Below are 10,813 nucleotides of genomic sequence, written 5' to 3'. Positions count from 1 at the left end.
TGCACATTGCAATGCATTGGTTTTTATGTTTAGCGCGTTTCCGCGCATATTCGTATGCGCGAATCCATGTGGAAAAACGCTCATGTGAGAATGGAGCCATAGTGTGGATGGCAGACAGGCATACATCAGACCATGTCTGTGACTGTTTGGGTGGCCCGCCAACACCACCTGACTCGACAAACTTCAACTGAAGAATCAAAGGAGCCAGGTTTAATGGTTACAATCTTAACATGTATGGTCAGCTTTAGTCATTCATTCCATATTGCTCTGCACTGTGTACACTGTGTCCTGTGGCTCAACGCCCAGCCCAGTAGACCTTTCACTGATCCACTGATCCCCTTTTCCACTAAGCTTCACCTCTCCAATATGGTGTGGCTTGTATGTTTGGAGTGGCAGCACAAACACCACTGTCACAACCTGTTATCTAGTCCCCTGTCATGGTGCTGAAAACAGTCAGAAGAGACTAAACAAACTGTGTCATTAATTTGGCAGTAATACAATGTCAGCAGTAGCACAGCACTACAGCGATTACTTTCCTTGCTGTGACCAGTGATAGAAGCACCTTTATAATACACTCAAAGTTCAGTATAAAAACACACAGAAAGCAAACACTCAGCCACATAAAAAAACAATGTAAATTATAGGGAGATACCTGGTTCTGTAAATATCGTATCTGCAGCTGGAACAGGAAAACTGCCTGCAAATACAAGTTTCATTTCAGAACAAACTTCTTCAAAATACATTTAGCAAGAACAAGGTTTTTAAAGATTTTTAAAGATACTTCCCTAACAAAGTAGAAAAATGTTGCCTATAGTTTGGGTTAGAAGATCGATCCGAGTGGCCTGCATTATAGACCACACTCCTTTTCATAATATGTGAACACTTCAAACATATTACAGAAAACAATGTTATTATTCTTTAACGCAGAATATTATTTTATAGTCAGCCGTGGGAATTTGGTTTCCTTTTTAATGCCTAACACCTGGTAGAGTAGGTGCTATAGCACACGCAGAGTCCCTGCCAGGTTTTATAGACCTTCATTGAGAATCCCAGCCAGGACTTCCAGAAGACCCGCCAGTACCTCTATTGGTATTCACAGGAGCCCTGCCATTACATCTGATGACCCTCATAGAATCCAGGCCGGCAAGGCCAATGATATTCATAGAATCCGGACCAGATGCTTCTAATTCAGAGAGGTATTTAAGCAACAGCTCTGCAAGGGGCTGGTGCTGTGTCTTCAAGCCGGCTTCCTGAATGTGCAAGAGCTATAACACTGTTTGTTTCCTGTTGCTGACCTGGACCATCTGACTCCTCTTCACTTGCTGCCTGTCCTGATCTTCTGCCTAAACCCAATTACACTCTTGTCTGCTGCCCTACCGACTGATTACTCGCTGCCAACCTGGACCATCTGACAACTCTCTGTTAGCCGCTTGCCTTGACCCCTGCCTGGATCAGACTATGCTCTTGTCACCTGACTTTGTCTGCTACCTACTGGCTGCTGGGCCAGACCGTCCAACCATTCTCTAGTTCTCTTGTCAGATCTCTACCTTTTCATGACCACGCTCCAGGGTACTGTCTCCTCATTGAAGCCCTATTGTCATGCTCATCCCTTGGTAAGGCAATACTGGGGGCCCAGTAAGTAGCAAAACCCATCTCCACCATCAGGAGCTCTGGTAAAAACTGGCTGTTGCTTAGACTCTGTACCTCGGGTGAGTCTGTATCACCTGCCAGGGGATATCATTGTAGCAGTAGGTTATATCCGTCTGTGACCCCATGTTTTCCATAATTTCCCATCACTAAGAACTCCTGTATTAAAAATAGGAGTGGGTGTCGCTGGGCCAGAAAAGCATGGCACTGCCATAAAAGCATTGTAACCGTTCCTCACTCTACTAAAAAATGTTTGCTTTTGTCTGTGACCCCAAGAAGATGGAATCTTCTTAATTAAGGGACAGGCAGCAACAGCAAGGAAAACCTTGTGGTTTGTAGAAAAAGAAAGTGCCAAAGTTTGGTTGACAGTCCTCATAAGGTTTTAAAGATACTTGTTACAGTAATCCTGTAAAAGACAAAACAAATTTCAAGGGTTCCAAGGGGCTTGCTAAACCAGCGACCAGAGCGGTTAATAAATTGCAACCCCTGGATTTCCAGAAATATTTTTTCCCCATCCTTCCTTAGCAGTTTAGCATCATTATGCTCTGTTGAATGCGGCCCCTTTGAAATCCCTGAAATGTTGGCTGTTTTTACATGATTACCATGACAAATACATTTTATCTAGGCTGTCAACAATTCTTTGGCGCTACTTTTTTTCTACAAACCTTGAGACTCCAAGGGCTCATGTCAGGGTCTAATACACACTTGGAATAGCTATCAGATTGAAATACTCGGGCACGGGGGGCCAACACTCCAGCACTCTTTTTCAGTAAGGAAATAAAACTAACAGCGGTTTCGAAGGCCAGGTTGAGTGAGTGGTGATCAACCTAGAACCTTCTGTCCTTGTGCCCTTTGGCCCTACCACCCTACTCCTCATCACCCCTACCTTATCTATACACTGCCTTAATTGCATCACAGGGTCCTTATCCCAGATTTCACCTTTCTCCCAAATTCTCCTCTTCTTATGCTCCTCCTTCTTTGTACCATCTTAGCTCTGCCATCCTTTCTTTCCCCCCTTTGCTTTTCTCTTTCTCCACACTGATTGGGGATTATTCTCTCTTCTTTTGTGCCTTTCTTCTTGATAAATAAGCAGTAAAAACCTGGGTATGAGAGTCGTTCTATCCTTTGCACTTTGGTGGCCTAGTCTTCTCTAAGATGCAGTATGTTTTTTTCTTTTGTTAGAACCAACCAATGTACATGTGTATATTACTGTGTAATCTTGGAGATGGTTTTGTTATATTTAGGTTTGTTTCTTCTGCTCTTCTCAAATAAAGCTTTCAATTTGAAAATAAATCTGACAGAGCTATCCCTCCCTTGCTTTGCTAAAAACTAAAACCTTTTTTTTTTTTTTGCTGAAGTTTGGCTTTAATATACGTGGTTTCCTATTATTATCTGCATTTATGTCAATCTACAACACCAATGTATAATATACAGAACTTACAGGAAGAGCGGGGATGAAAATCATTACATATTTCTGGGTTAACCTATAAAAGAAGAAGGACATTGCACGTTACGTCTAGCATTTCCTTAGCTAGAAATCTAACAATATACGCAGTGCAAAGTCAAAAGTTATGGAGGTTGTCTCTGCAATCAGGTAATAGTTAACAGATGAATAAACTCAAAAACATTCTCTCTCAGAAGGTTTGGTGATAAATTAACCTTTATTACTTTCTACGTCATGGCCATTTATGGGTGTACCTTTTCTGGATTACTACAAATCATCAGATAACTGACTGTTCCCTAAGTGATCACCACAGTTCTACTCGTAATGGCCATTTTTTTCCCAGAGATTTATTATCTGAACTTATAAATACTTAAGAAATTGATATTTGATATCATGGACACAAAATAACAGTTTGTCTTTATGACGATGTGTTTTTAATTAAATGTTCTACAAATAAATATGATTTTAAACTTTAGTCATGAGGTTGTACATTGAATAGCACCTAAAAAGCCACATACATGGTTTTGTTTCATGATATGTACTTAAGAAATATTAGAGGGTCTATCTCTATCAGAAATACATTCTTGCCTCTAACATTATCCTGTGCTGTGTCAAAATGCAACTATTAGAATTTAGCAGCTGTGATGGAAAGGAGGGTGTAAAAAAAAACTGTAATCGATCATTAAAGTGATTCTTCCATGCAATGAAAAACCTGTGTGATTATGCTCTGATAGAAGCAACCACTGACCTATGTGCCACACATTAGCTCTAACAGAATATTTCCAAATTGCAAAAGCTTGAAAATTGAATTTTTAGTGTTGGTAATCTGGCACAATTTTGGTGGTGTAATGTAGCTATTATCAGTGCCATTGTTTTCATTTAACCATTGATTCTAGAATGTTAGGTTTACAAGCACTATGGACTTCGGAAGAGATAATATTCAAAGACAGAAATTTTTCAACTCCAATTAATGTTTAACCTGATCTGTTCTGACATCACAGAAAAAAAACAATCATTTGAAGCACCTTCAGAGAAATGTAACTAAATTAAAGTACAACTCCTCCACAATGAATGCACATATTCAGAAAGAAACCAGCATTCCTGTAACACACTGTTTAAATAAAAAACACAGTGCAGGGATTGTCCTTTTCGCCTACACATATATAAGTACAAGTCTGAGGGTTGATATACACTCACTGGGCGCTTTATTAGGTACACCTTGTCAACTGCTTGTTAACACAAATATCTGATCAGCCAATCACATGGCAGTAACTCAATACATTTAGGCATGTAGACATGGTCAAGATGGTCTGCTGAAGTTCAAACCGAGCATCAGAATGGGAAGAAAGGTGATTTAGGTGACTTTGAATATGGCAGGGTTGTTGGTGCCAGATGGGCTGGTTTGAGTATTTCAGCAACTGCTGATCTACTGAGATTTTAACCATCTCTCGGGTTTACAGAGAATGGTCTGAAAAAGAGAAAATATCCATTGAGCAGCAGCTCTCTAGGCAAGAATACCTTGTTGATGCCAGAGGTCAGAGGAAAATCGTCAGACTAGTTCAAGCTGATAAAATGGCAGCAGTAACTCAAATAACCACTCGTTACATCCAAAGTATGCAGAATACCATCTCTGAACACACAGCACATTGAACCTTGAAGCAGGTGGGCTACAGCAATTGTATGTATGATGTTTTGCATATAAATATGTGGGTTGCACATTCAGTACTGTATCACGCCTAATGAAGAAACCTAACATATATTTTAAGAGCTTGCATCGTCCATCTATTGTGTTAAAAAGTAAATGGTATCACTCCGAGGGCAAACATTGGTCTTTCATCAATACCTTGGCACATTATGTAATAATATACATCAAAGCTCTACTCACCTGGCAACATTTGGATTTTGTCTGCAAAGCAGCAGCACCTGCTCTGTATTAATGAATATGGCCCAGCAGGGTAAGCAACACAGCATCAGGATAAGAATTCCTCTCTGCAGAACTATGCCCACACGCTTCAGATTTTTCCCCCCATAGGTCTAGAAGAGTATGAGAAGAAATGATTTGAAAAAGTTGACAACTTTTTCAATAATCGATTATAATCGATTATGTCGATTAGTTGTTGCAGCCCTATCACAATCCAAAAGAAATCTTGTGCCATGATCAAAATCAAGTGATCTCATCATATGACATAACAGGAAACAATATATTAAGAGCTCGTACTGTATTTTCTGATTTCCAAAAGACACTTGTTCTCTATAAAAAAAGTATTATTTCCTGGGGGGTATCATTTTCTGCTTACTAGAATGTGAAGATGCATTCATAAATAGGTCATATGATCATTTTTTAGTCTTTTTTTCAAATAATAACTATATACAGCACATATATACTTATATAAAATCTTTTCTTTTTTTATTTTTTATTTTGAACAAAGTGGGGAAGGGTTGTCATGTTGTACTGCTTTGTTCTTTAAAAAAAACTCCAGGATTTATTAAAACTAACCCTTGCAGTTGGGCTACCCCTGCACTGCAAGGGTTAACTGCTCCTTTTGGTCTAGGGATGAAAATAAAGAAAATATACTCACCTGATCCTCTGTCCTGCCTGGCTCCAAAACCGGTCCCAGCAGCCCCTACTCCCCTGGGCTCCAGCGATCTAAGGACCCATCATCATATCTAATGCAGGTCTATTAGACGTGAGGAATGCCAAGTGACATACCACAGCTGGAGCTGAGGGGGAGAGAGAGGTGAGGGGTCATTGCTGCGGGACAGAAGTGATTATTTCTTCTTTATTTTCGCCTGTAGACAAAAACAAGCACTTAACCCTTGCGATGCGGGGATAGCCCCACTGCAAGGGTTCATTTTAATAAATCCTGGAGTTCTTATTTAAAGAGCTGGGCTGACTATTTAAAGGGAACAAGGTTACAGCTTATGTTTCAGTGAGTACATTTGATACAATTATATGGGGGTCTATTTATAAACAATTCACAGAGCCAAATCTCTGTGAATGTTTGTTCTGTGTGTTCCCACTCATGGCCTGATTCTTGTGTACAGGAGTTTCAAGGTCTTTATCAATTAACTGAACAAAAGGGTACATTTTCCATTTGCCTTGGGTTCCGCACTAACCCATCTGACTCAAATGGCCATGTTTAAACTATTCTGTGAACAAATATTACTTTATGCAAGTAAACATTTTTATTTGTACAACTCAGCATACCTGAGACATAAGTGTATCACATGCGGAGGATAAACCTGAGCCAACCGATACCCCTGTAACATTGATAACCTGTTAAGAAAAAGAGTTATTAAACTGTTATCCCTGGTACTCAATTCATCGGTATGACCTTAACACTGGGTCATAAGAAATGTTTACAAATTGGGAGTGGATAAGACAGTGAAAGATTACTGCTCATTGATTGATGCCTCAATATACTTGGCTCTTCACAAGTTCTCATGAAGGTGCATTTAAAGTGATATTAAAGTCAAAATGTTTTCAGTTATTTCAAATGCTGATGAAATCACTTACAATGGATGCTGCTTACTGATGTTTAAAAGTTTTAGTTTCCTGCAGCTGGTCCCCAGAGCACTGGTCTTGATATCCTGTTTTAGGGTGGCTCCTTTCCCCTGCAGGGTCCTATGGAGCTACCCGTGTGTGTGTGCTAGTAAGCTATGTATGTCTCCATACAGGCACAGCAGGGAAAGACACTTCCCTCCCCCCTGCTCTTCTACTCCCGTCACCCTTTTCAAGGCTTGTAGATGGACAACTGCTGGAGTCTTCTCTGTCCCTTGTGATCTTTTACTGGACAGGAAGTTCAGGAAAGCCAAGCCGATAGAGTTGGAGCAGCTGTTTGGAAACATGATGACTAAGGGGTCTATTCACAAACAGGTGAAGAGTTTGGAGAAGGCAGGAGAAGTGAACAATCTAGGCCAAAATAGCCGATTCAGAAAAATTCTCCAATTCAGCTCACTTTCTAGTTCAGCCATATTGTCCTAGATTGTTCACTTCTCCGGCCTTCTCCAAACGCTTCAGCCTTTTGTGAATAGACCCCTACGTGTTTAGGCAAAAGTGTAAAGAAATATTTTGTTAAAGCACTCCAAAACTCTCTCACAAGGCCAAGCTTTAGTGTCAGTTTGGCATACAAACCCTTAGGCCTCATTTACACACAACGCAAGCAAAATTGTATATTGCGTATATACAAGCGTATGTGCGTATATGCGTGCACTATTTGCATTCCAAGAATGCATCATTCCTAATGGAAATTTTAATGAACTGTACGCATATACACATGCAAACATGCGTATGCGCATTAAAATACGCAGACATGCACTGCCCGGACACATCCCGGTTCCATTCTGTTTTTGCGCATATATACGCCATGCAAATATACGGCTCCATACGCGGCTATGTGTATGGAGCCATTTATTTGCATATGTTGCATATGGTACAATACGCACGTACATGTGCGGCAGTGTGAATGAGGCCCTAATTCCTTAACACTGTTGCTCAATCATCGGGAAATGTAATGATTTTGGCAACTGGGTGAAAGTGGGAAATCCGCTACATGGGTCGCACTGCAATAATTCCTAAGACATTTAGGATACAAGCTGCGATTCAACTTGCCAGCAATTACATCAAAGTAAAAAAAGAATTTGAAAACTTGCTTTGGGTATACACTTAATACTTACGGCTACAGCAAGTATTACTGAGTCAAGTTCAATCTTCCCCAAATGGCCACAGAATATTGAGCTCACAATGCTAATGGAATATACAAAAATCTGAGCAAGGAACTGAAAAACAAAACATTATTCATTATAAGAACTCCACAAAACAATGGTGATGCAAAATGTTATTTTCTGCTAACCATGGAGAAAAAACAACTATACATTTAAGGACCACTGTAAAGGAAAAATTGAATACATTCCTGGATGTATGAAGGACCCTCAGGTTCACACTGTCTCTCTTCACACAACTATATGAAATCATACAAATCTATCATGCCCTCAAGCAAACCTGCAATCAATTTTACCTTAAAATTTTTCATCCTCACATCCAATCGCTTAACCTCCGCAACATTCACAAAATTCACCCCTTTTTAACAAATCACTCCCTTGTAATTTTGCACCTCGACTACTGTGACTCCCTCCTCATTGGCCTACCACTACACAAGCTATCCCCCCCTTCAGTCTACCATAAATGCTGCTGCCAGGCTCATCTATATTACTAAATGTTCAGTTTCACAACCACCCCTCTCTGTCTATCCTGCTCCCACTTTAATAGAATTCAAAATACTAACAATAACATACAAAGCCATCTACAACTCTGCCCCCAAGCTACATCACCGACCTCATCTCATATCACCCAAACCGTCCTCTTGCACCTTTCAAGACCTCCTGTTCTTTAGCTCCCTCATGACCTCCTCCCAAGCTCGACTCTAGGAGTCCTCCAAAGCCTCTCCCATCCTTTGGAACTCCCTACCCCAATCTGTCCACATATCTCCTACTCTGTCCACCTTTAGGCGATCCTTGAAAACACATCTCTACAGGGAAGTCTATATTACCTCAATATAATAACTGTATTATTACTTCTTCCATCAGCTCATCCCTCACAATTACCGTATTTGCCAGCGTATAAGACGACACGGCGTATTAGACGACCCCCTACTTTTTTTGTGGGCGGCGGGGGGTGGTCCTCTGTGGCCTCTGTGGCACCTTAAGTCGGCTGATGGGAGCCGACTTTGATGTCCTCGTCATGTATATGCGTATATATATGTGTGTGTGTATATATTGGTGGATTGGTGCTGTAATGCACATCACAAGTTGTGGGTGGCATTGGAACAGGAGACCTGCCCCTTTCCATTGTGGGGCATACTGTGGATTCGCCCTGCTCTGCCAATGTCGCAATGGACGAACCCGCTGGTGGGGGCTACAATGAGAGCAACCAGTGGCATATTTGCTGCTTCTGCCTTCTCCCCGACACCCTCGCCCATGCTACCGTTAGTGGGTAGTCCCCATTTCATACCAGTTTGATTGTAGCTGCGGAGGACTCCGCCTATCCTGTACTTGGCTGTATCTGTGGTGTGTGCCTTGCTTGCCTTTATAAATAAAGAATTTGAAAAAAAAAATATATACAGTATACTCATGCATTAGCACTGTATAGCTCAACCTATAAATGCACATGCACTTATAAATGTGCTTGCACGCTCAAGATACGCTATATAAATGTAAAGGAAACCTATGCTGAGAAAAATATGTTGGCTGGCATTTCTGAAAATGTTTTTTGTCTGGTTTCAAGCATAAGAATAGACACTTGGGGCCAACATAGCAGCATACATTTGGTAGTGGCTCTGCCCATAGCTACCCACTAGTGATAGCTATAAATGTTTTCCCCAGACATAGCCCCCTCATTATAATTTTTGTCCTCAACCTATTCACAGGCTAACCATTCTCTCACCTATCACTTTCAAGGGGCGTCCATCCAGGATCAGCCTCTCCTGGATGTGGTCGTGGTCTGTAACTGAAGGACCTCTAATATTCCAGGTGAACCATCTGTCTAAGAGGGTGGAGATTCTGGCTGTCCTTACATACTGGCCCCAGAGGTTGTGGTTGTCTATCCTCATCCAGCTTAGCATCTGTCCTCACCATTCCTAATGTGTCCATGTTGGTCTAATATCATGCCCTTCACCCACAGCCAACCCATTTGCTTTTGAGGGCCTGGAGGTTGAGAGAAGGAGTCTGTCCACCTAGGGCAGCTCATCCTCAGTAGTTACCACTTTGCTCAGGGCCAGAAAACGTTCTACTAGTGCAGTCCACTATACAGTGTGTGACAGGTTTGCCGCCTCTGCAACAGGAAAGGCATTCAATCCACTTAATCCTCAGGACTACCCAATTGCTGGACTTTGTAAACAAGGGCTTATATTTGGGCTTGTGTTTACGCATACTCTGCAATGACCAACTCAAGGTGGTTGGAGGATTCCTTGGGGATTATCTTCATGAAGGCCATAGTGAGGCTAAGGCCTCCCGAGAAGGACAGGTTTGCTCAATGGGTCTTACCTCTGCTCCTAAACTTCCTGCCCAACCCTCCACTTTCTTGGGTCAAATCCTGTTGTATCTTGGATTTGACGTCAACACCTTGTTTCTAGTAGCAGCGATGTTGGCTAGCAGAACCTCCAGAATAGACGATCTGCGTTACACTGAGCCCTACATTATGTTCTACCCTTACAAGGTTGTCATGCAACAAGTTCATGGGTTTGTACCCAAGGTAGCTTTGAGGCTTGAGCTACCACACCAATCATGATTGAATTCTACCAACCTTCGAGTATCAACCCAACTCACAAGATCTGCATGAACTGGATGTGGCAAGTTCTCTGTGTGCTTATATTTCAGCAATGGAATCTTTCAGTTGGTCAGGGAGGCTCTGCATACTCCCTGGGAGGACTGACCCTTGTGGCACACAGTACATGGTAGATCTGAAGGATATGGCACAATCAGATTGCATAGTGTTTGGTCATGCTTAGATGTGAATTGTTATAGCCACATCAGCGAATTAGGCTTTCCATGTGCCAAATACCTGGCGCACCAGCAATATTTGACATTACATTCATAAAACATATTTTACAACTGGTAGACAGACATGGAGAATCCTGAATTTCCCATTGCCATCAGGCCCGGATTTCCCACAAGGCCACCGAGGCCCGGCCTCGGGGCAGCAGAGCGCCGAGGGGCGGCAGCGGT

At 41.7% G+C, this 10,813-nt stretch overlaps 1 pseudogene; it reads right to left on the bottom strand.

The window, feature by feature from the left end:
• The window catches only part of LOC108793172, a 27,337-nt pseudogene that overhangs the window by 16,263 nt on the left and 261 nt on the right, over positions 1–10,813 (bottom strand).

Source organism: Nanorana parkeri, unplaced genomic scaffold (assembly GCF_000935625.1).
Source record: "Nanorana parkeri isolate BGI_ZX_2015 unplaced genomic scaffold, ASM93562v1 scaffold726, whole genome shotgun sequence".
Taxonomy (NCBI): Eukaryota; Metazoa; Chordata; class Amphibia; order Anura; family Dicroglossidae; genus Nanorana; species Nanorana parkeri.
Note: the sequence above shows the minus strand (reverse complement) of the source record. Positions and strands in the feature narration are given on the sequence as shown.